Source organism: Leguminivora glycinivorella, chromosome Z (assembly GCF_023078275.1).
Source record: "Leguminivora glycinivorella isolate SPB_JAAS2020 chromosome Z, LegGlyc_1.1, whole genome shotgun sequence".
Lineage (NCBI taxonomy): Eukaryota > Metazoa > Arthropoda > Insecta > Lepidoptera > Tortricidae > Leguminivora > Leguminivora glycinivorella.
The window spans coordinates 35,335,084-35,361,909 of record NC_062998.1 but is presented as its reverse complement, the minus strand read 5'-3'; the positions used below and the strand labels follow the sequence as shown (position 1 = coordinate 35,361,909).

The following is a 26,826-nucleotide window of genomic DNA, read 5'->3' as shown; positions in this document are numbered from 1 at the left end:
TGCGTTGGGAGTAATTTGACTCCATAAGTTTTAGTTAAGTCTTCAAGGTGAGGACAACAGTTGTCGTAAACCAGGCGAATATCATTTATTAGCTATGGTTGTCGCGTCCGCCGCTCGCGTGGTATCCTGGCCGCACCGGAAGGCGGCGGCTGCGGAGCCGCGGCGGCGGGCCGCGGAGCGCCTATCATCCCCCGCAATGGTGGCTCGGCGTTTGCCATATTGCTTGCTGATCGAGCCGCCGACACGTTATTGGAATATAGGCAACTAAACAAGGGCCGTTACACACAAGTTCCTTGGGAGTATTGTAACTTATAAAATAGGTACCTACTGTTTTATTTGTATGATGTAAAACTGATAGTACCTATACAATACATCAATCAATCAATATTTATTGCACCATGGTAAATATACAAAAGATGTTACAATTAGGTAGTACATGCAGTCTCTTATGGACCCTATAAGGGTATAGCAAACATTTCCATACATGTTTTATCTTAGTTAAGGAAAATGTATGTATAAACTAAATCTCCTTTCTGTATTGTCTGTTTTCCCCAATAAAGAAAATAAATGTAAGATATTACGATTAAGTATATAATAACAATTTCCAGTAAGTAAGTACATACCTAATAGTAGTTTAATGTCATTACAATAACTTAGATTTTAAGTTTGTATTAAACCTATCGTGTAATGTATCTAACCATTTGCTGCCTGAAAATGAATGATTTTGGAGTTGATTTGAAATAAATACTCGAGAAAATAAATGTAATGTAATGTAAAAATCGAGCAAAGGGGTAATTCAGACCTATTGTTTAAACGCCTACAAACGCCTTCATTTAGAACAAACTACGCAATAAAGTCGCTCGGTACCCAAAAAGTTTTTATGGAAATATACTTGCTTTCTCAAAGTTTCAAAGTACATAATGGTTGTTTAAAAACGACAACGCCAATCCAGACACAATGGGTATTTCAGCCTGTAACTCTGTAGCAAAAGCGATATTTGTACTATATTGAACATAATGTCATCAGCATCACATTATTATGAAAGAACGGGATAATACGAGATTTTCCGAGCCAAACCTGTTAGCTTTGAAATCAATCACTCGGAGCGTAATTGGGTTGAGTCAATCGGCGAACTCGGCGTGAAGGAGAGGGGCGCGGATAATCAACAGGGGGGCTATTTGACTTGTCATGGTGACAGCTCATGAAATGAGACGTATTTCAAACTATTTGCGCCGCACCGTGGACGAAATACAGCTCCGACAATTGTTGTAAAGCTGTCTGCTGTTGGCATAATATTTATATTAAATAGGAAAGAACTAAGAAGAGTAGGTAATATAAATGTTATAACAATACTCAATCAATATGTTTTCCGTGTGGTGACGGGTTAAGAATTTCACCACCCCCTTTCTTCCCGTGGGTGTCGTAGAAGGCGACTGTGGGATATGGGGTAAATTGTGGCGTAGGCGAGAGGCTGGCAACCTGTCACTGCAATGTCGACTTCCAGGCTTTGAACTGCCGAGAAGGCAGTGGTGTCGCCTAAATAGACTCCGAACGGGCCACGGTCGATGCAACTACCTTCTACACAAATGGGGATGGAGGGTTTCAGCCCTGTGCGATTGCGGCGAGGAAGACCAGACCATGGAACACATAATCCAGCGCTGCCCCCTTCGTTCATATCGAGGGCTGCCAGAAGACTTGCTACATCTCACACCCGATGCAGCTGACTGGCTAAGCTCCCTGAATATTGACATTTGAAATGTAGAAATAATTTGCCTATTTTTAAATTGATGCCATACGACTAAATAAATAAATAAACTGCAATGTCACAGTTTCGTTTTCTTTCAACCCCTTATTTGCCAAGAGTGGCACTGTAACTTTAGCAGTTTCATGTGCTCTGCCTACCCCTATATGGGAAACAGGCGTGATTGTATGTATGTATGTATAACAATACTTAACTAACTCCCGTGGGAACAAAATAGTACTATTTCCTTTAGTACCTACACGTAGATGCAATAAGATCTTTAACAGCAAATGTGATGAAAAATGCATTATATTTAAAATACCTACGTAAAATAAAATACGATGAGTCACGGTTTGCTTTTTTGGCGCTTTATTAAGCGAGTAGGTAAACGTATGAACTATTATCCTACCGCGCCGTGTAATATGCATTTTTTTTTTTTAATATTTAATTAATGATTTAGGTACTTAACACGTTCGCATTGGCAATTAGTTAACTACACAAAGTTCGCAGCCATGTAACCATACCTGTGTGGGGTCGAATATCGAAACGACGTGATGGTGATACCGACAGCGAACGGGTTACAATACAATAGATCGAAGTAGGTGTCTTATGTTATTATTATACACAGGTTAATCACGTGAGTGTGCATATCATACTTGCGACTCATTTTTCTACATGTTTAGGTATTTACCCAAATATCAATGTAGGTTAGGTTATAGGTTATACCGGGCATGGTATCCGCTCGACTTCATAAATTTTTCACCTATAGCATGAAAAATATCAATGTAAAATCTATCAAATTTATATAAACATACAATAACAAGCACAAAACAATTTGCGCAAATACGTCGCAGCGTGTACCCGTGTTGTAGTCACTATTAAACCTGCATTGCGTTTATCGTTCAAAGGAACTGCGTTGCAAGTTGTAAACAACGCACGCATCAGATAAGGCAATATATAAATAATAGGCGTATCACCGGGCATGAATGGTCGTACAGCCTTCTAGTAGTCTTTCGTCGCTAAAGCTCCACGATGACCTCTGCCCCGTCCATATCAGACTGAAATTATGTACCTAGCCTACACAGACACCTGGACAAAACCATTTTTTCGATAATAACACTGTTCCAACTGTTCTTTACAGTTTTATTTATTCAAGATAAGGCAAAGTTATCTAACCTGCAGATCAAATTAAACTTTTGAAGTTAACGTCATACCTATTTAGACTCCAAGACACTAACGAGCGTTTATTTATGTAGTTACAACAATTTATAAACTAATTTATAAAAAATACCGTTAACCCGATAAGGTTATCTCGAATTCTCGATACCTTCATGAAACCTGCGTATAGGTATCAGTTAAAACATACATAGTTAGTACAAAAATTCATAACCTAACCACGAAATTAAAATTTTGAAAAAACCCCCGACCGCGTCATATTGGACCGATTTTCAAGAAACATGGCTAAGAACTCAGCTTTCAGACAGAACAAACTAAATCTAAATCGGTACATCCGTTCGGGAGTTACGATGCCACAGACAGACACACACCTAGTCAGACAAACAGACAGACAGACACCTCAAACTTATAACACTCCGTCGTTTTTGCGTCGGGGGTTAATAAATTATTTATACCTACATATATTTATATTTCGGAGTCAATACAAGTGTACCGCCATCATTATAAGGACTTCCAAAATGATAGTATATCGTCGATCTCGACCAGGAGTTCACATATAATAAGAAGCTATGCAAATCAATAAAGTACGATACCCTGACCTCGGCTAAAGCTAACGGGCCCGGCGGCGGCGGCGGCGGCGGCGGTGCATTCGCCGTGCGGTGCCGGTTCAATGCCACTCGCTTTTTCGCCAACTTTTACAACCGCCGTCATTCAAGCCCGTCTGTCGGCTCCATGCAGCGTTCTCGCTGACCTTTTTATTAACGACGAACGTCATCGAAGCACAAATGGCTGTTTGACGCGGTACCTATTGTTTTGCCTGGTTTGTTGCATTAGTTATACTTAATTTGTATCCTTTTAAATAGGTACTATGTCAGGTTTTCATTCCTACATTAAACATTGTCAACATAAAGATTTTTTTATTTTAATTAAGTTTAACAAAAATAGTACATTGTGCAACAAGGGGAGGAAGTTGAATATCACTAACGAGAGTAAGTTAAATCGCGACGGCTTGCCGGAGCGATTTAAAGACTCGAGTTAGTAATATTCATACTCCCCGACGAGTTACACACAATGTTTTTCATCACACTCGCAATGTAAAAAACCGGCCAAGTGCGAGTCGGACTCGCGCACCGAGGGTTCCGTACAAACCTGCAAGGTTTACAAAGTTCAGTTTCAAAATATGCAGCTTAAATTGCTGTTTCTTTTGATTGCGTAAACATAGAAGTTTGATTTTGTTACAGCTTAAAGGTATTATAGACCTGAGTATTTGGTATGAATTTCAATTTAATACCTCTACGCGTTTATGAGGAAATGGGTAGTAAGGTTAAAATTATTAAAAAAAATATATTATGTGATGTAACTAAAAATTAATGGTTTTCGTAATTTTTCCTTTATCTATGCTATAAGACGTTGCTTCGTACCAAATTTCAAGATTCTGAGTTCACGGGAAGCACCCTGTAGGTTTTGATTCCCTTGCAAGTGTCGAAAATTTGCGGCATAAACGGCTGTATCTTTTGATTGCGTTGGCTTAGAAGTTTGATTTTTTCACAGCTTCAAGGGACAGTAGACCTGAGTAATTGATATAAATTTCAGCTTCATACCTCCACGCGTTCCTGAGAAAAAGGGTCTTGACAGACGGACGGACGGACGGACAGACGGACAACAAAGTGATCCTATAAGGGTTCCGTTTTTTCCTTTTGAGGTACGGAACCCTAAAAATATGTAAATAGATGTAAAAAAAAGTTAAGTACGGTACAAGAAATTTCATTATTCCCTTGGGAGAACGATTTTTCTATAACTCACGCTCCGCTTGCGTGCAATAGCACATTTAAAGTGCGGGTGTGATGAAAAATGTACAACTCTATTTTCTGAAGGTACTGTAGGTTTCAGTAGCAAGCTTGACTTTGGCCTTATCGAGGCAATTGGGAGTGCTGCGTCCATTCACTGCATTGATAACATTAGCTTACATTTGATAAGGTTGTTTACAACGCGTCCCGCGATTATGCCAGCGCGCAATGACGCGGGATGATTTAATGACAACTTGACTGCACAATAACATTCCATATCGATCGGTATGACAGTCTCTGTGTTCTTATAACTTATAAGGTGACAGGTCGATAGACCAGTTGTTAAGATGCTACCTTACTAAAAAATTCTAATTTTACATGAGACAACATTAATACGTTTGCAGGATGTATTTTCTTTAAGGGGTAGTGAGGGCAGCTGCCTACCAGATTTAGTGCGTTTTCACATTATCCGATCCGATATCGGATGTCGGAAGGATTTCCATAGAAAAAATCGAAAATGGCGCCAGTAATGTATGGGATATCGGTCCGACATCCGATGTCGGATCGGATAATGTGAAAACGCACTTACTGCTACGCGGAAACGGTGTTAGGAGACCTCTCAGGAATAAGAAAAATAACTTTTCCCCTCACTAGCTCGGAAACACGTGTTTTGTCCTTTAATACCAGTGGGCTAAAACGCATTTTATCCACTAGTGGGTAAAGTAATTTGACCTTGAATAAAGTCAAATTAATTGCTTTAAAACTGATAAAAGTATGTGAATCTAGTAATACAAATGATTTACCACGTGTGGAACTACTGGAACCACTGATAAACGCATTTCTTGCGTTGTAGTTTCCTCGCTATAGTGAGGGGAAAAGTTTTGTGTTACACTCGGGTGCAAATGTATTTTACTTCTCGTGTGTTAAAAAACTCGCAAGTTCAGGATTCTATTCTCGAACCACTCGCTTCGCTCGTGGTTCAACTATAGAATCCTTTCACTTGCTCGTTTTTCAATTCCACACTCGGCGTTAAAATACAACTTTGCCCCCTTGTATAACAAATAACTATTGTTCACGCAACGTGTATATTGTTTTTATTTCAATTGTCTGTTAAGCCATTTTCGATCTAAAAATCAGATACATTATGTATTAATGAATTATAAATATTTATAATCATACCTACTCATATTTTTAAGAAACCGGTCCGTATTTTTGATATTGGCAGGGCAACATTACGACTAGGTACAACCAATTAACAGATTCAGTCACCTAGGCGCCAATGCGCCATTTGACACTAAATGATAAAGTAATTGGTACAAGATTAGAATTCCGAAGTACCTAATCTCTTTCTAAACAGGGTGGCTAGCCGAATGGCTATTCTATCGCGCTTGCGTATCGCGATATCGCTCGTTTGGCGTCGGACCATTCGGCTACGTATTCATGATCATTTCCCACTGTGTTGTCAGTTAGTACAGTAAAATGTAAAAAAAAAACATGATGCGCATGTCGAAGAGAGAAAAATAAGTCGGGTAACCATATTATTTAATATTTAAATTAATATGCATATACAAGAGTAAACCGCTCGTTGACAGTTTAGTTTTAAAGGCTCTTATCGCGAATGTTATATCATTACCATTCACTGTCGTCGCGACCATGACTGTTTACACTAGTTTACAGTACAGTCAACCAATTGGAACCCTAGGCCACTGTAGAACTATGTCATTATAGAGGTAGTGACGTTGTAAATCAGATTGTAAGAAATCTCGTACTGCTTGTCATGTTGACATGGTCGTAGAGTGGCCTAGGGTTCCAACGGGGGCGTTAGGGTTGGTTGACTGTACATGTGTGAATGCAGCATTATGAAACTGCGCCGTATCGTATCAAACCCACGGAAGACGTCACGGTCGTAATCTATTGACGCACTCGTTGTTTTTATTTTAATGGTCTTTAGTAACCGACCTACAATAATAATAACTAATATTCCTTTACCGTTAACTAAAATTTTATATAATTCCTTACCAGCAAGGATGGTTTATATAGGACTAGCTTTTGCCCGCGGCTTTGCTCTCGTTAGAAAGAGACAAAAAGTAGCCTATGTCACTCTCCATGCCTTCAACTAACTCCACTTTAAAAAATCACGTCAATTTGTAGTTCAGTTTTGCCGTGAAAGACGGACAAACAAACAGACACACGCTTGTCACTTTCCCATTTATAATATTAGTATGGATTTACAGTCTTCATACTAAGAATCGTACCTCAATTTTTTAGCGCCACCTATTAAATGCTATCATAACTACACTGATGATGCCTACAAATTTATTTTGTTCAAAATGTGTATTGACGTGATGTCATGATATTAAAATAAAGAAGCACGTCATTTGTTCTTATAAAAAATAAAAACACGCAAAAATATTTGAGGAAAATATGATTTTGACCACTTCCAGGCTGCGAAACAGCGCCATCTAGTTTTAAGCCTAAAAGGCCCATACATTTCAGGGGTACGCTTTTTTGAATGTTCTTTGTCGGTGCCGGTATTATTAATATCGTCCTTGCTTACCAGCAAGTACCTCAAATTTTTCGTAGCAGAAAATGTGTACCTACAATCATTATCAACCAGAAGGTTAACGTGAAATCGCACAGAAGATCTGATTGTTATTGCTTTGACTCGTTTGGCAGTCGTCCAACAGCGCGGAGAGTGACGCCAATACAGTCCTCACTACCGGCCACTGTAGTAGAACTTGCCCGAAAACGATATTTATAAATGTTGTAATCATGGAAAAATCTAGTATATAACACTATTATTATATTGCCACTTTAGCCGAATTATCTGAAGGAGAGGGAAATAGCCACATTGACGATCAAATATATGAAAGAGGCGCGTTCCTAGCACACATTCTAAGCTCGTGTAGGTGAACGCATACCGTGCTTGTATGAGTGAGATATGACAGGTCGACTGTTCGCGTTTTTGACAGGCGGTAACTGTGAGGTAACCGGAGCGGGTGGGCGGCGCTTTCAGCGGGGAGCGGAAGTAGCCATACTGTACGATAGTACTCATTATTATACTGTGTCATTACTATCATTTGGACACATGTCTGCTGGAAACACATTTAATATCGCTGTTTACACAATATTATATCTGTTAAGTCTCCATAGCAACAGTTAGATAAAGGCTAACCTTAGGTCTTCGCAGATTACGAACGAGAGTTCACGGAAATTACCATGGACCGCAAGACGTAATTTTCCGGTTTATAATTACTCTCCCTCACACAGCGAGGAACCCATTATCTTTAAGCGTCGTGAGAACCTTCGTAAGTAGGTACCTACTTGTTGATTGATGATAAAATTACAGATCGATGTACAAGTAGAAAATAAAGATGACAAGTTATCGAATAAGAAAGAGTTTTCGACATGCGAATCGTGTGGATCTTCTGTTGATGTGGGAAAAATCCTGTCGATTGCTTGGGTATACCAGCGCCTGACAGTATTAGATATTCCTTATCCACAATTCCACATTCAGGTAACAAGGTTGACAGCCAAAGGAATCTAGACGTAAACAGTATTATAACAGTACAGTTAATAAATTAAGTATGATAAAGATAAAGATCAACTACTTATATTAAAATTATGCGACAACTGACCGTAAAAATAATTAAAACCGGCCAAGAGCGTGTCGGGCCACGCTCAGTGTAGGGTTCCGTAGTTTTCCGTATTTTTCTCGAAAACTACTGAACCTATCAAGTTCAAAACAATTTTCCTAGAAAGTGTTTATAAAATTCTACTTTTGTGATTTTTTCATATTTTTAAAACATATGGTTCAAAAGTTAGACACACTTTTTTTTCCTTTAGCAGCGATTATTTCCGAAAATATTAATATTATCAAAAAACGATTAGAGTAAACCCTTATTCATTTTTAGGGTTCCGTACCAAAAAGGTACAACAGGATTTATGGTGCGACTCTGTCCGTCTGTCTGTCCGTCTGCACATTCCTAAATATCTCGAGAACTACTAATGCCAACTTGAAATTTGGAATAGTAACAATATATCACACGTTGGGGTTGGAATGAAAAAAAAAACAGTCCCCAGTTTACATGTAGGGGACCACCTTAACAAAGCATTTTTTTCCACTTTTTATTTTACCACTTTTTCGGCGTGATTGATATACATATTGGTACCAAATTTCAGAGCTAACGGTCACTGAGATTATCCGCGGACGGACGGACGGACGGACAGACAGACATGGCGAAACTATAAGTTCCTAGTTGACTACGGAACCCTAAAAAACAAAGTAGGCTTCTTTAGTTGACAAATATTTTGGTTTCGCGTACAGGTGCACGCGCAGTCGCGCACACTCAGTGGCGGAGAAGGACATGTCACCAAGTTATCGGAATGCGACAATAGCGGGCTTGTTTTTTAACGGCTTGTAGTGAGATATCAGTACTGTGGCTATTGTTCTCAACACCATACACCCAACTACTGTATAATTAACCTTACATTTTCACTTCTAGCCTTTATATATTAACTTTTGGCGTTTAATATACATGCATACAAATGTTTACTTTTATAAGTATAATTATCTATTGTTGCAAACCCAGTAAGGTTCCAGGGTACGTAGCCGAATGGCACAAACGCTCACGAAACGAAACGCTCGTAGATATCTATCTCTATCGCTCGTGCGTATTGGTGCGACAGAGCCAGACTACCTTTCGCGGCGTTTCGTTTTCGTTTCACGTCGCAGAAATGTCATTCGGCTACGGTACCTGAGACTATTTTATTGCCACTAAGCGTTGGAATAATCTGCCACCACCTATTAGGAACTGAACGTCGGTAGGAACCTTCAAAATTAAAATAAAATACTACCATATAGCTCTTGAGACTTCTAATCCATAAGAAGACGTATCGTGCTAATTTAATTTAACTTAATTTAATAGTAAATTGATCTGTCATTTCCATTTTTTTTCATAGTTATTTTGCATTTGCTGTACTACTGTATATTTGCGTAGATACTAACTTTTAAATGTATAAGTGGATTATTATAATTCTACGAAAGTTGATTGCGACCTCATCCACCACATAGAAATATTGAAATCCCCTCCTGTTTTCTCGATTGCCCTGAAAACCAGCGACGTGGCTAATACCAATTAGTCATTGGCATATGCTGAGTGGCATCCTTTTTGGTGAATTTAGTTTAAGTTGTAGGTATTAAGGCCATTTTTTTTTTTACTTGTATATTTTCACCAAATAAACGTTTTCTATTCTATTCTATTATTTTAAGTGTACTATTTTGTCATCTAGTACTCATGATATTTACAAGCTTTGATAGTTGGGGATAGCTAGTTCAACCTGTATAAGATGGTCCTCAAATATGTACTTTTTGTTATGCATTCGTTAAGTAAATATTATTTATCAGAACTTACCCGAAGTTTGTAAGTTCTTGATGTTTTTCCATCCATATGGCGTGACCAGGGTATTCAGGTGTAGCAACGCATTCTGTGAACAAGATAGAGATACTTAAGTATATGAAATAGGTAATACTACCTGATAATCATAGCACAGTACACACTGATACACATTATTCTGAATATATGTGACCAACACTTCCTGAATTCCAAGACCCAATCAATATATGTATTAGGAGTAAGTGAATTTGGAAATACCTCTATGCTTTCTTAACTTTATGTTTATATGTTATCTTGCACGGGTTTGTTGACTTAATATAGCGTCTTATCATTTGTTACACATGATTAGTTACCTATAGGTCAGTGACACGATAAGTCAGCTATTTGTCCACAGTGAGTTTCTTATGAATGTCATAAATGAAGGAAGTGAGTGAAGTGACCCTTAAGAACAATATTCAAGTTATAATATATGTCAAAATAAATAACATTAGCAATTGAATTGAACTGAACACGTGTTCAGTAATTATTTTTATTTTATTTAAGAACTCGATAACCGGTAGAGTTAAGATGCCCCTTAAAGCTAACGGAATTCAATAAAAACAGGGTGTATAAGCAGAGTGGGCTCTTTCAATTTGTTGTTACAAATATTTTCGAACAACTTGTTGCTTAAATTAATGATTAATTCCAAGCTAAGCGTACACTAGCAGCAAACGTGTTGATTTGTTTTATCAATGGTCACCCGTTTCCGGTTGACAATGGCGTGGCGTCAGGACAAAGGCGCGGTGGAGTCGATCCAAACTCGCGTCGTAGCGTGAAGTTAGGCACATATGATTGAATTAACGGGAGTCTGGAACGCGGGCCTTAAGTGGGCTCGAATGATCTCATTTGTGCAGTACAGCTGCCTCCCTCTAAAAGTTGTAATACAGTCATTATAACATTTTGTACTTTTACTGAGAAGGCAGCAAATGAACGACTTACTTTACTTATAAATTCATTACCTATTGGTAATTTGGTACTATTTTATACGGGTTTTGTAAGTATTCTCGCCGTTTTGATTTAGTATTCAAGAGCATGTATGTACTCAGCAATTGTTATTGTCAGTGAAGAGATAGTTGTTATCAATTAAGAATAACAATGTCTATTTTAATACTTAAAAAAGAACAAGTAACCGAAGCTATCACACCATTTTTAGGGTTCCGTACCTCAAAAAGGAAATACAGAACCATTAAAGGATCACTCGTGCGTCTGTCTGTCCGTCTGTCACAGCCAATTTTCTCCAAAACCGCTGGACCGATTAACTTGAAATTTGGCACACAAAAACGGACATGTCATTTAAATTAAGAAAATTTAGTAATAAATCGGTACTCAGTTAAAATACTTCATTAAATGCGCAAGCGTAAAACCACACTTCTATCACCGCCAATTTTATTTTCTACATATTTTTACAATTCAAAAAATCTACCCAATAGCATCCCTACATGCGTGCCGAGATCCGAAGGGTGTCGTTTGCACAATGCCAACTGTTTTTTTCTGCTTGCACTTTTTTGTTCACACTACCTGAGCCGTTTTTACCTGCCGACTAAAACCAATTAAATTGATCTTTTACCCTAAAATCCGTGACGTCACTTTGAAAGATAACAAAATTTTAACGATTGTTACACATTCTCGGCAGCTGTCCATGATCAACACGATTTTACCGGATTGGAATTAAGTATTAAACCAACCAGTAGCGCAAAACATTTTTATTTCGTGTTGATATACATAGATAATTATGCTATTTGAAGTTGGTGGTCAAACCGGATGACTGTCGAAACCGTTGACGTAATTGAAACAATTACTCAAATAATTTAATTAGCCACTCACTCTAATTATTAATTATTAGTGTCATAACGTAATGTGTAACGAGGACTTAATTACAGAAACCGTAATGTACACTAAAGTCTCTAAGTGTGAGAAGGCAATGTACAGTACAGACCTACTATTAAGAATTAAATCATCTGACGCTATTCCTCTCGAGCCGGTCGTTAAGACCCCTCATTCACATTCCTGCATTGCAGTCCGCCTCGCAGCTCTGCAAAGCGGGATACCAGGATAAACAGTATAGGTTACTTCTTAGTTGTCCATCACAGGATTCACAGATGGGCCTTATTGTATCCGTTCATGCTTTATACGTTGCTATTACTAAACATTGTTTTAATCAAATCTGGTAAGATTATTTTACATCATGATTTTACAGTTAACAAATTGGCGGTGACAGATTGCTACACGGCGTTGGAGTGCAATGAGGCGCATTGCAAGAGCCAAAAGGCATCCTGCGGGAATCAGAACGCCATGCAGGCAGGCGGCCACATACACATCATGCATAACGAGGCAGACTGCAATGCAGAAATATGAACGGGGCTTTGGTAGTTATAGTTACCCAATTTAAAAATTATATAAATAATAAACGACATGAAAACGTATATGAATTAAAATATTGTCGTATTGTATTTTGTAAGTTAAATATTAGTAAGCGATTAAGTTCCCTTGTGGTTGCTAGTCAATAGTATTTTATTTTTAAATTGTCTATAGTAATGGCTACGGTTTTATCTCCATACTATTTATTATTTTAGAACAAAATTCTCTTATTGTTATTAAAATATTTTATTGTAAAGAGATCGGTCATCGAACCGTGTCTGAAAGCCACAATTAGTAACGAAATTCACATGAGTAGGTTTTTAATTTAGGCATCTTAAGCGTAGCCGCACTTCCCACACACCGTAGCCGGGTATTCATTCACAACAGTATGTTACCGTTCCAGTGCACGGTAGATTCGCGGCCACGCAGCCAAGTCGATGTTAATGCTAATGGCGGGTGGCGTGCAGCGTCGCTCTACTTGGCGTAACGGAACGTGGCCACTTGGCCAGTGGTTGGACTCTGTCCGGGCAATTCCGGCTCCGGTCGGCTCTTACTGCTACGTAGTAATTATTGGGGTTAGCGCACGTAAAGGGATCCCCAGTATCAAAGTACTGGGCGTCCCTCTGAGGGCGCTAATACGGTATTAACTTGCTTTTTGAGAAATCAAAATAGCTGAAGAGTACCATGCATTAGAATAGGATGCCACGATCGATCCTGAACTTCTGTCAATCTTAGTACCTCCTTCGTCGTACTTCGTTCTTTTGTAGGAAGTGTCTTTCCTGTACGTTAGTAGGTACTATTATTCTGTCACATGGCGTGGACGGCGCGGTGCGTGGTTAACGCACTAGCCAGCCACTCGACGAGAGAAGAAACAACCAAGCGCCTATAATTTAATACAGTTTTCTATTTACACCTCGCAGATCTTACTTATCAATCCGAATGTGACGTCGAACGTTGAAACGTCGGAGGTTAGTTTAAAAACATAGTTATAAGCGATTAAGTACCGTTTCCAATTTTAAGTATGTGTAAAAATCGTAAAAGTTCAAATCTACCATGCTTAACATAGTAGTGCGACTGATTCCGTACGCACTGGCGAGGCAAGTGTTAATTATCACCTCCCTAAGTAGTCGTGACGTGACCATTGCGTCCCGTAGAGGTAGAATACTGAATAAGTAAACCAAACCTATTCATCGAAGTGTAAATACGTGTAGGTACTGCCAACTTATTTTACCTACCAGGCTGTGAACTGAGTTTACGAGTAGGGTCAAAGTAAGAGGCTCTTTTATTTATAGGTACTTCATCTTTAATCTTGATGACAATTACGTATTTTTAAATAACGTTCAGTAGATAACTATATTTCAATATAAATGCTACATTTCTGTATAAGAGGATCAGTCGAAATAGTGTGAAAATCAGAAAAAAATATTTCTATTTGAAACTTACAAATGCATTATATTAGAAACCTCTAAAAGATACTGCCTAAACATGTGGAAAAGAAACCATTATAAATATTCAAGATGTCGTAAATAAATTTGTATTGAAAATGGTTGCAAATTAGACGTTACAATGATCCACCGGAAGGCCAAGCACGAATGCAAAGTTTGTCATTCAGATTTTGTCATAGAAACCCCAGTCACGTAGCTCCACACTTCACGATGCTCGCGAGCGGACTCAGTGCAGCCCTCCCAATCATTACTGACTATTGTCCTGTACATCCACTGCAGAATTTAATTTTTCATTCGAATATACTGGTTGGATGGTTAAAACAAGATGTACCAAACGAAACGCAATTGAGTCACACTAATATGGAAGAGTTATATTTCGAGGGAGACAACCGTGTCGTTTGTTCCAGAGCAGACCTTTATCATAAATATTGGCTACGAAGTACGAACACTACAAAAAGTCAGTTGCACCAACCTCATTCAAGGGATTGATACCTCATGAAGGGTAATCAGCAATAAGTAAGTATATGTAGATACTTTAAACTTCCTATACTAATCAAATCAGAATATATCCCAAATAATCAGTTAGCGCACGTGTAAACATTTACAAATTAGCTTTAATAAACATAATGCATTATGGTCTCGGTTGGGATATTGAGAATTAGCGCAACTTAATTTTGAACAAATCAAACGGACGCGGCACGCGAACGGGATACGATAGACGGGCTTTCTTCGCATACCTCATATTGCGTGTGGAAGTACGCGGCTGAGTTGGCTCCGTTACACCCCACTTCTCGTGAGGCCTGCGATCGCACACCTAATGAGACTACAAAATCGACACAAAAAATGTATGCATATTGACGACAACAGGATGAATGCATGAACAGCTACATTGTTCGCATCAGTTGTGAATTTCAACTGAATTGTAGCGTAGAGCGCGGCAGTGTCGCGATTATTGATCAAGCATCAGGTGCGTAAGAAAAGAAGCCGGTGGGAAGGGCCCGGTCGGCCGAGATCGATGTGTCGCGGGCCGTAGGCCGCGGGCCACGTGACGAAACTACGCTACTTCCGACAAGTCGACGAGACGAGGTGCGCAGCTTCGTCAGATAAAGGGGCTGTGTCGGCCATTCGGAGCGAATATGAGATATGTCTGCTTCAGCGGAGAGCTGCGCGCGCAGCTACGGTCTATTGGCACTTGTTGATGCTGTATTATGTGATTATTTAAGTGTGTTTCGCAGGAAGGCACGAGCAGGCATAGTTGACGCATCTAACGTTCAACAATGCCTTTATCTCTGGATTTTTACTCACACACAAATAAAATAAAAAATGGAAATGTGATCCGTATCCTAGCGGACCCGGAGCGTAGGTTCGTATCCTACCGACTGCGCCAATGTCATGTGCTTACAGCCTACAGGGCGATACAAAGAAACCTCATGTTACTTTAATTGTAGTTTAACTCAGAACCAAAAGCATGGTCAAGCGTGAGCGGTTTACCCACATACTCGTATTTACCTATAAGTACATGACTTATGAAAATATACCTATTCACTACAGTATTTGACCTGTAATTTGTCTTTAATGTGTACAAGAGATAGTTGTTTATTGATGATATTAATATCCTGAAGATTCTGCTCTAGGTATAGGGTTACCGTTTTGTAGAGACTTTAATATGGCTAAGCTTAAAAGTAAAAAAAAATGTACTCCTATAATATTTTTTACCCGCAAAAGGTAAGGGTTAATGAGCGTATGTACAATATATGTACGTAGGTATGGAGGTATGTACAATATAGGTACTTAATGCAGATATGTATGTTCATTTCATTGGAACACTCTAAATCCCAAACTACCGAAGGTTCTTGACATGTAGCGGTGTCTTTGACTCCGTTATTGTCATATTGACGGAATGACATTGGAGAAGTTGGGGTGGTTTCCCGCCGGTTATGAAATGAAAGTTTCATTAGCAATGCCGTCTATAAGCTTACAACTAACCTTCAAATACTTTTTCTCGGTCGTCCTAGAAAAAGTTATGAGACGGAGGAGTTTTAGGAATAGGATAGTTTCCTAATACTAGTCAAATCAGCTTCTTTTTAAGAACTGTCAAAACAATTTGCTAATATAGAATTACTATAAAATACTGAGGAGTGACGTCACGGTCGTTTCATTTACTTTATATCTTTCTCTATGACTTATTAAATAGAAATTATGTTTAAACATAACTACTGTCCATATTTTTCTTCGAATTATTTGGTGCTTTATTTCGTGCACTGCATAAAATATTTTATTTTAAGTATATAGGAAACTAGCCTATTGTACCATTTAGAAGTTGAGAACTGTTGTGTCTTTAACGTAAATATACGCAATCAATATGGGAACCCTTTTTCTATGGTAAGGCACATTTATAAGAGTGAATATAGCTTTATAATTACTATAGCCAATAGATTCATGCCATAATGCCTGATACATTATTATATATTATTATATCGGTTTGTTGATGTCTTCGCATGTATATGGGGATAGTTAATATTATTGACTAGTCTTATTTACATACAATACATATATACGTAATAAAGTACAACTGCTGCCTGCGAATCCGTCTTCGTGAAATAATGATAAATGAAAATGTATGAATAAATACACCGACATCGCCTATTTGTCTCCAGGGGGCTATTGGACATATAGCTGTGGGCCATTTTTTTTCAAAGTTGTCCACCCCACTTTTTTTGTGACATGGGTATTTTCTACGCGATTCATACTCAGAATCGCGAAGTCTTTCGATCCTAATAGGAGAAAAAAATGTCCCAAGATTTCCATACATTTTTTTCGAACCTTCCATTCCGCTACCGCCATACAAAATGTATAAAAAAACCGGCCAAGAGCGTGTCGGGCCACGCTCAGTGTAGGGTTCCGTAGTTTTCCGTATTTTTCTCAAAAACTACTGATCCTATTAAGTTAAAAACAATTTTCCTAGAAAGTCTTTATAAAGTTCTACTTTTGTGATTTTTTTCATATTTTTTAAACTTATGGTTCAAAAGTTAGAGGGGGGGGACGCACTTTTTTTCCTTTAGGAGCGATTATTTCCGAAAATATTAATATTATCGAAAATCGATTTTAGTAAACCCTTATTCATTTTTAAATACCTATCCAATAATATATCACATGTTGGGGTTGGAATGAAAAAAATATCAGCCCCCACTTTACATGTAGGGGGGGTACCCTAATAAAACATTTTTTTCCATTTTTTATTTTTGCACTTTGTTGGCATGATTGATATACATATTGGTACCAAATTTCAGATTTCTAATGCTAACGGTCACTGTGATTATCCGCGGACGGACGGACTGACGGACGGACAGACAGACATGGCGAAACTATAAGGGTTCCTAGTTGACTACGGAACCCTAAAAATGGTAACGGAATAGGAAAAATCCTTGGAACACTTTTTTTCTCCTATTAGAATTGGAAGAGCTTTCGATTCTGAGTGGAAACCACATAAAAAACTCCGAATCCAAAAAAAAGTGGGGTGGACAACTTTGACAAAAAATGGCCCATGTACAACTGTAAAATTTCGCATCATTTTAACATTTAATATTATCAGAGGTCGATTCAATCAATTGTACAGTCAAGATGTACGAATAATAAACACAAATAAACTTTCTTTTGTTACGACTTACGACAAAGCTGTTTATAATAGAGGTATGTAGTTTCATTTGGTTGTCACACTTGTGAATGCTAATATCTAATTTTGACACGTGATATGCTGATATGTGATTGCAGTGATAATTTAACACGTTACGATATTTCTAACATCAACCGAAAGTAAACCCGAAACGTCAGTTTTCACGGGTCAACAGACTGATGGTTTCTGTCACATGAGTAAGTAGATGCCTAGTAACACCCCGTGTATGGGCAAATTCAGAAGTTTAGACCCAAAATTAGTGACAGTTGTTTACAAAAATTAACTCGATGTCAATTTCGTGACGACAATTAAGAATTAAATTTGTCTAACCAACTTTTTTCATGTTCTAAATGTATAGATTATTGCTTAAAATTTATGTAACTAAACACAAATGCAATATTTTTCTTGATTTTAAAATGATGCGACATTTGACGGCTATGCATGTCGATTCTCGATAGATTTTTTTTAGATGAATACTTTTCTCGACACTTTCTCCACACGTATTTAATGTTTACGGAAAGAATTACTTTTTATCATACATTTACAATACCTACAATAAAATGCCTTTATAGAAAAGTTTCTCAGATATATTTTATGCGATTTCGAGCACAATATTGCATCTTATTAGCACTATTAGAGTTCACGCCACACCTGAGTACAATGTTTACCGATAATCATGTTCCCAAAATGAAAAGTAAACATTATATTAATGTTACGTGAAGTGTACGAGTAGGTAGGTATTCTGACATGCGGGTTGCGGGCCATATCTCACGACAGCGAGCGCACGTCTCGCAGTCGGGCCCACTGTCAATGGCTGTGGAGTGCTCAATTGTACACACACTATCAGTTGGCTGTTCCATTGAAAATGGTAGCCTATTATGCTGTAAGTAGATCAGATCTAATCGCCACTTTCATTCATTAAATATAGGTTGGTATTGATAATAATATTTGTACAACAAGGTGTTTTATAGAGCTTCAATTAGGCATTTGTTTAAACGCATTTAGGTACGTGTGTACGAGCAAGCACACGCGATAATGCGATCGTACCTAATTATAATAATCATGTGATACAATAATCTGATATATGTATGTATTGTTGAACAATGTCAGGGAGTCTTAAATGTTTCCGTTATTTAAACGTGAAGTTATTAAACTAGCAAAAAACCGAGCTTTGAAAGGGCTCGTCAAGTTTTTCTAATACGTGGTAATACTTTTTACATCTGATTTCGGTAAATCTATCACAGAGGCTTCAAAAACTTGAGGCGACATTTAAACTATATTATGTAATACTTAAGTAACAGATTTTTTTTAAATCCATAGATAATATTGTAAATTGTGTGTCTGTTTGTTTGTCCGTCTTTCACGATAACACGGAGCGATGAATATTGACGTGGTGGAAGTGATTTTTTTTAAGTGGAGTTAGTTGAAAGGATGGAGAGTGACATAGGCTACTCTTTGTCTCTTTCTTACCCCCCCCCCTTAAAAAAGGGGGTGGGGGTGTACGTTTGTATGGAGCATTCCGCAATTTTCGAATTTAACGCGAGCGAAGCCGTGGGCAAAAGCTAGTATTCTATAGATTTAAGTGTGTCCCTAGTAATTACTTCGTTTTATGAAGCTACTAGGTCAACGAGTAAATATTCAAATCATAGATATCGATAAAATGGTCACATTTTATAGCATAATGTGCCTACGTTTGAGAACAATGGGTGCGTAGAGTCGATATAAGAAAATGAGAGGAAGATTGAAATGATAAGGTGTAGTAGAAAGCATGCGAATCAGCTGTTTTGGTAGTTGAGAGGCCCGGCGAGGCGGCTGGTCATTGGCACGGCGCGGGGTCTTCGGCCGCGTCACCTCGCGACGAGAACTGACCTAGCACTAGACGCATCTCCACCGAAGTAGGGGTCGCATTGCACCTGGCGACAGCCGCGCCGACCGACGCTAGTTTTTGTGTGAGCTAGGTAGGTATACGGTGGCGGCGGTTTATTTTTATCGTACGCGCGCAGATGGCGCGAGCGCAGGGGTCGTGCCGCGCCGGGGGTGCGACTGTGCGCCCTGCGCGCTGCGCCCACGGCGCACATCCGAGTGCCGGCGACGACTGTAAACAAACCGGGCGAGGGCAATGGCTGCCTGCCACTCCCCGCGCCGAGCGCACCGAACGACGCCATTCAACCGGGAAGTTCACGTTTTATTTTTAGATTACCGAGTATCATGCGAAGCTATGCTCATACACAAATACATCAAACCCAGAAACTTACTCAAATTGTAGTAGCTACATCCAAAAAGTCGATTATGTTTAAAAATGTCCCAGTAAGAAATAGGTAGAAAAAAAATATATCAAGAAATTACGGCTCTACTCGCAATACGTTCTCATTCGCTGGTGTTATCAGTATCGTATTACTACACACCTCCACAAACACCTATGGCCAAATGTTCTCCACGCAAGTTTTGTGTATTGTTTGCACGCGATAAGATAACCGCAAATATTGATTTGATATTATTATTGTTATAATTTATAACGTTGAACATGAAAATTACAATAACCATACAGTAAAATATTTTGGTGAAACTTTATCGCAAAGATGACCTACCAAATGATATTATTTATCAGGAAATAAAACTAGAAACGAGTCTCCTTATAAAACGCATGCTAAGCAGACAAAAGAACGGGTTTCCCGAGCCCACTGTGCATTGTAACAAATTAGCGAGGGGTTGTAATGGTGGCATACGAGGCCAGGTGCAGCTACTGGGGTCAACAGCCGCAGCAGCAAAGCAAATATACGCCGCGACAACGTCTCTGTTACAAGCACGCTTCGCGCTTCCGCTTGGTATCGGCATTGACATTGATGTGGCGCGCGGGCCGCCACGACGCTCAGGGGCCAAGAGCGCGGTGCCGTTTCTGAGAATATTGTTGTCTTCAGCAGCGTTGGAAGCGGCGGCGGCGGCGGGCGATCGGAGCCGAGTCAATGACCCGAGGGCGAGGAGGGCGCGGGAGGGTGCGCGCGCACGCAGCCGCGCCCCGCCTTTATTTATTACGCTACGCGCGGCGCGCTCGGCGCCGGCAACGCTCGCCCGCGGCGGGGCGGAGGCCGCATTCCGGGCGGCCGGCGCCGCGGCCCGCCGCCGCCGCCGCCGCCGCCGCCGCATGCTGCGAAAATAACGCGCCTCCGCTTAGCCGGGAGCCGGTACCCTTGCTGTTTGCTATCATCTAGTCACACTTTAAAATAAACTCCGAACTTACTCAGAAATGTCGCAGAGTCCTGAACACGTGCGTGGGTTCGATGCACCACTCTGTCTCTGCTCACAGCCACCAAAGTCACTGTCCATATTTGCTAGCGTTTCAGAAACGACCGATTTCAATTAGTCCGCGAATCCTGAGGCTCTACGTATAAGTCAACACTGAAGTTCACATGGCGCGAACTGTCGCGTCGTAGCGGCGGCACGGCCGCGTCAGTCTCGATGGCGGTATGACGCATTAGTGAGCGCGCGGCGCGGGCGAGCCGAGTGCGCAGGCAGACGGGGTGATGGCACGGGCGCGGGGGAGCCGGCGGAGCCCCCCGCCGTGGCTCCGTGCTGCCCTCTGCGTCGGGCTCATCGACCGCACTCGCCCTCGCCTCGCCGCACCATGCCACTGCTTCCACAGCCACACCACTCTCACTGTACCGCAAAACGACGCGTTCCCGCCGTGACGGCCGCCCGCGCCCGCGCCCACTGGGCGACCACCCGCTTCCGCGCCCGCATCATACATGTCCCACTTCCCCGACCTGGTCCGGCCCGGCCATACACATCCACTGTCGATGCGCAACATCGGCAGGTGACTCTCCTTCTCCTAACTTCTCCTGACTAACGGATATCAAGTATGCAAAAATAAGATGGAAAGTCGAAATGGCTCTACGTCATGAAACCCATTAGGGACTCTACAATTACAATACGTTTAAATAATACACGAGACAGGTATTGTAACCGGCCGGTAGTAGCTGAAATGACTGATGACTGGAAGTTTTAGGCTAATCGTATGAGTCACGAGGTGTCGAAAAAAGCAGGCGAGTGAAGTAGTAGTAGATATGTAGTGGAATTAGTAGAGCGAGCGGACAAGCTCGGGAAGCGCTTACGCTAACGGGCCGGCGCGGCGCGGCCAGGAGCCGCGAGGCGGCGTCTGGCGGAGGAGGCATATGCGCAGTCTGCTCCACGATACTTACAACACCTTTATACGATTAAATACATACCACATATATATTCAATATAAAGGTCCAAGAAAATAAGCTCTCGTTTTGTTGTTATGATATAACCAACCAAAAATATTTTCATGTAAGATGTTGGCAAGACGAAACCAGAACACTCGTCCTATCAACAGTCCAAGGTATGGAATTTTGTAATTGGATTGTAAAATGATGAAGTCAAAAATATTTTTCCCCTCACTAGCTCGGAAACACGTGTTTTGTCCTTTAATACCAGCGGGTAAAAACGCATTTTATCCACTAGTGGGTAAAGTAATTTGACCTTGAATGAAGTCAAATTAACTGCTTTAAAATTGATAAAAGTAGGTGAATCTAGTAATAAAGATGATTTACCACCTGCGGAACTACTGGAAGCAGTGATAAACGCATTTTTTGCGTTGTAGTTTCCTCGCTATAGTGAGGGGAAAAGTTTTGTGTTACACTCGGGTGCAAATGTATTTTACTTCTCGTGTGTTAAAAAACTCGCAAGTTCAGGATTCTATTCTCGAACCACTCGCTTCGCTCGTGGTTCAACTATAGAATCCTTTCACTTGCTCGTTTTTCAATTCCACACTCGGTGTTAAAATACAACTTTGCCCCCTTGTATAACAAATAACTATTATCAAGGTTTAGACTCTACAAACATATTATGGCTAAGGAATAGAGTTTTTTGTACATAGAGCTTTAGAGTTAGAAGCTTGGCTCTACATAAGTTCTGATAACTTTTAGGCAGTGAATGTCTTTCGTCTAGGCAAAATTTGACATACATTTTTTAAGATAAATTATACATACAATAATTGACTACATTATTCACATCATCCCTTTTTAAATAAAATAAAAAATGTCTCGTCAGTTAGAATATCGCACGAGTCGCATGGCATGCCGCATCCAACAAAGTATACCTACTTACCTTGCAGCGTCGCTTTTTGTACATTATTCAATGAACTTGTTTTTTACTGCTGGACGCTTGAGTAAGTACACCCACGAATAAGCCGAAACGTGCGATTGTGGCCTATCTGCAGACACACATTTGGAGCAGATTGCCGGTGCAATAGAACCGGTCGAAATCAAAAGTGCCCAGATGACTAGCTTTTTTATCTTCGACGTGAGATCTTTATAAATAAATACAGGTCACATTACCTAATCCAAATTACAAACCTATTGCAATTAGTCGGATCCGTTCTTAGGGTTCCGTACCTCAAAAAGGAAAAACGGAACCCTTATAGGATCACTCGTGCGTCTGTCTGTCCGTCTGTCACAGCCTATTTTCTCCAAAACTACTGAACTAATTAACTTGAAATTTGGCACACATACTCGTACTTATGTTAACTTATGACCCAAAGACGGACATGTAATTTAAATTAAGAAAATTAAATTATACCCCTTTTGGGGGGTAAAAGTAAAAATTAATAAAAATCAAAGTTTTTTGAACTATATTGTGTTACATATCAACTGAAAGAGCTTTTTATTAAATATAAAAAAAAGTCAAATAATTTTAGAAAATAGCCACTTTCCACCGAAACTGCTAAGCGTAAAATTTTCAAAAAAATACATATAAGATAGCCTTCAGTCTATAAATTACAGGAAAATCTATTAGAAATCTACAGTCAAGAGTAAGTTGGACTTAAAGAAAAAACCTCAAATTACGAATTTCACTCACTGCCCAGCGGCTGCCAAGGAGTTATCAAATCTCTTGAAATTGTGTGAGCACGTTTGAATACCTATTACATATAAATTCATTTCTGTTTCGTTTTTTTTTAAATTATCAAAATATCGATTATTTGCAAAAATTACTTAAGTGCTTTGAAAAAAGGTGACGCTTAAGCCCTTCTTGTGGTGTACGGAACCCTTGCAACGCGAGTAGAGTGTTGCCAGACGGAATCTGAAGTATACAGTAGAAAAATGAATAAAAAACCAGTAGATCGGGAGAAAAAGCAGTAGACTACAAATATTGATACCAAGTGAAGAAGAATGAAAGAAAAATTATGCTGTTACACGAAAACGGTCCTAGAACTCTTTTAGACTTCTCGCGATTTCAAATTCACGAAGATTTGCGTTTATAGGTTTTGGAAAAAACATACAAAGGTCATTTTTGACAAACTTTTTTCTTTCTTATGTGTGTATGAAAAAAAAACCGGATTGAAAAGCCACACATCAAAAAAAAACTTATCCCATACAATTTTTACGAAGATAAACTTATTCGACAAAAGCGGCCCGCCCCAGCTACGCATGGGGATTACAAATGGTTATACATAGTAAGTTATCCGTAAAAAATAGGCATAAATGTTTTCGCGGACTTTTATGTAAACCTATGAGAGATACACTATTTCGTTATACAGCTCATTGATATAGCTGAAACGGTTTGGGCAGCGTTATCGATTATTTAAGGCTCTCAGCCTGAGGGATTTTGTCCGACTTGTTTAGCAAATATCGTCATATATCAAACAGAATCTCAACAAATTATATGCTTAAACCTTCCCCAAGAATCACTTATTCATAGGTGAAAACTGCATGAAAATCCGTTCAGTAGTTTTTGAATTTATCGCAAACACACATAGACAGACGCGAAGGGGGACTTTGTTTTATAAGGTATAGGATGCATTCAATTGATTCCATTCCTATTCAGTATCGATGGGGCAGTTGCACAAATAAGAACATTTTCTCAAACTTGAGAGTGAGGTGAGCTGAGTGAAGATGATATTTCATAGTACAGTTCACACGAAAGCCTGTAAAGCACCCTCCATTTGTTTCTAAACGTCAAATGCTGACACTACACCATGACATTTAGTAATCACAAAAAAAATATTAATTGTACAAATGCACCTGAATGTCACCGTTTAATAAGTTACCTCAAAGTAAAAAAAAAAACTGGCGCGGAATTAGAAAAGTTTTCTTTTTGCCCAGTTTTATCAAAACTATCAAGAGATATTTTTTTCTTAATTTCATTGCAAGTTTGAGAAAAGCACTATACATCCCTCGCCGTGAAAAGGGCGTACAGGCTTCGTATCACTATCCTACTCAGATGGATATACCTACACAGCATGTACACACAGCATTATTTTATATGAACACATATAAAACCAGTTAGAATACAAACATCAAACTTCCTGCACCCGCCTAGATCGCTATTGCTAATCCCAATAAGCTACCAGTACATTACGAACAATCACAGATATAAAGTCTGTCAAGCGATTTCTGTCACTAGAAAAAGGCAGCAACTTTAAGAAATGAGGGGATGAAAGTTGACCCATAGAAAATTTTAATTTCGCGCCTTGACAAAGTTGTTGGACCGTCTATAGTAAAAATTTGAAGCCAATCCAATTGTTTATACTAATAAATATCGAATTGGAAAAAAGCAGGTAGATTTCTTGAAAAATTACAAAAAAAGCAGTAGATCAGTAGATTTTTTCAAAATCAGGTAGATCTACTACTAAATCAGTAGATCTGGCAACACTGCCGGTTTTTTTAAATATCTAATGCGTCCCATTTAGACAGACGTAGAAATCTAAGTATAAAGACACATTCCTTATTTTAGGACTTAGATACTATCCCTCTTATTCATAAACGTACTCTAAAGTTATCAAGCCGATAAAGTTCGTTTGTCCTTTTCTATCACACCAATAAGTCGGAAAGGGACAAACGAACTTTATCGGCTTGATAACTTTACAGTACGTTTATGAATAAGGGGGTATGTATATAATCAATTACCTGTAAGAATGGTTACTTTTACACATAAATAGAAGTTCGGAAAAGAGGAAATTCGACAGAAGGTTATGTTTTGAATCGACCCGAATTAAACACCATTTTCACAATTACGATAAGGAAGGCCGGTGTTAATAATGAAATGGTCTAGCGGTAAGAGGCACTGCGCCTTTCAATTTGATATTTGCCAGTCGCTTTTCGTGAAGGAAAACATCGCGAGGAAACCGGAGTAATTCCGTATAAGGCCTAATTACCCTTCGGGTTGCTCAGATAGTAGTGGCTTTCGTAAAACTAGTGCCTACGCCAAATCTTGGGATTAGTTGTCGAAGCGGACCCTCAGGCTCCCATGAGCCGCGGCGAATGTCGGGAAAACGCAAAGAGGATGATGATGATGAGTGAGCTAGTTAAGTAACGAAACGCTTACGAAGTGTAAGCGACTGTGACTTTGGCTAGTACCCTGTCCGTCTGTCCGCCTGTCCATGTTTTGTGACCGTTATTGCTAGAAAGCTGCAATTTGGCATGGATACATAAATGTATGGCACAGAACGGAAAAAAAATTGCAAAAAAATAGGGTACGTCCCATAAATTGTTTTTATAAACTTTTTTTAGGGTTCCGTAGTCAACTAGGAACCCTTATAGTTTCGCCATGTCTGTCTGTCCGTCCGTCCGTCCGTCCGTCCGATGCGGATAATCTCAGTGACCGTTAGCACTAGAAAGCTGAAATTTGGTATCAATATGTATATCAATCACGCCGACAAAGTGATAAAATAAAAAGTAAAAAAAAAAATGTTTTGTTAGGGTAACCCCTACATGTAAAGTGGGGATTGATTTTTTTTTCATTCCAACCCCAACGTGTGTTATCTTGTTGGATAGGTATTTAAAAATGAATAAGGGTTTACTAAAATCGTTTTTTGATAATATTAATATTTTCGGAAATAATCGCTCCCAAAGGAAAAAAAAGTGTGTGTGTGTGTCCCTCTAACTTTTGAACCATATGTTTAAAAAATATGGAAAAAATCACAAAAGTAGAACTTTATAAAAAAATTCTAGGAAAATTATTTTGAACTTGATAGGTAGAGTAGTTTTTGAGAACAATACGGAAAACTACGGAACCCTACACTGACCGTGGCCCGACACGCTCTTGGCCGGTTTTTATCTTTAATCCATTAAAATGAATTATTGGATAGGTTTAACAATGTGAAAAGGGCCTCTAACAACTATTCTTAATATTGTATAAATGTCTCAGTTTCGTTTTCTTTTAACCCCTTATTTGCCAAGAGTGGCCCTGAAGCTTT

General features: G+C 39.3%; 1 long non-coding RNA gene across 1 annotated transcript in view; it reads right to left on the bottom strand.

Annotated features, from left to right (window-relative positions):
- LOC125241748 overlaps positions 1-21,326 on the bottom strand; it is a 50,818-nt gene extending 29,492 nt beyond the window's left edge. Inside the window, exons 1-2 of the long non-coding RNA XR_007178761.1 lie at positions 20,854-21,326; positions 10,119-10,191 (exon numbers count right to left, since the gene is read on the bottom strand). This is a non-coding gene — a long non-coding RNA (uncharacterized LOC125241748). The remainder of the gene's footprint in view (positions 1-10,118; positions 10,192-20,853) is intronic.
- Between the last annotated feature and the right edge of the window lie 5,500 nt (positions 21,327-26,826).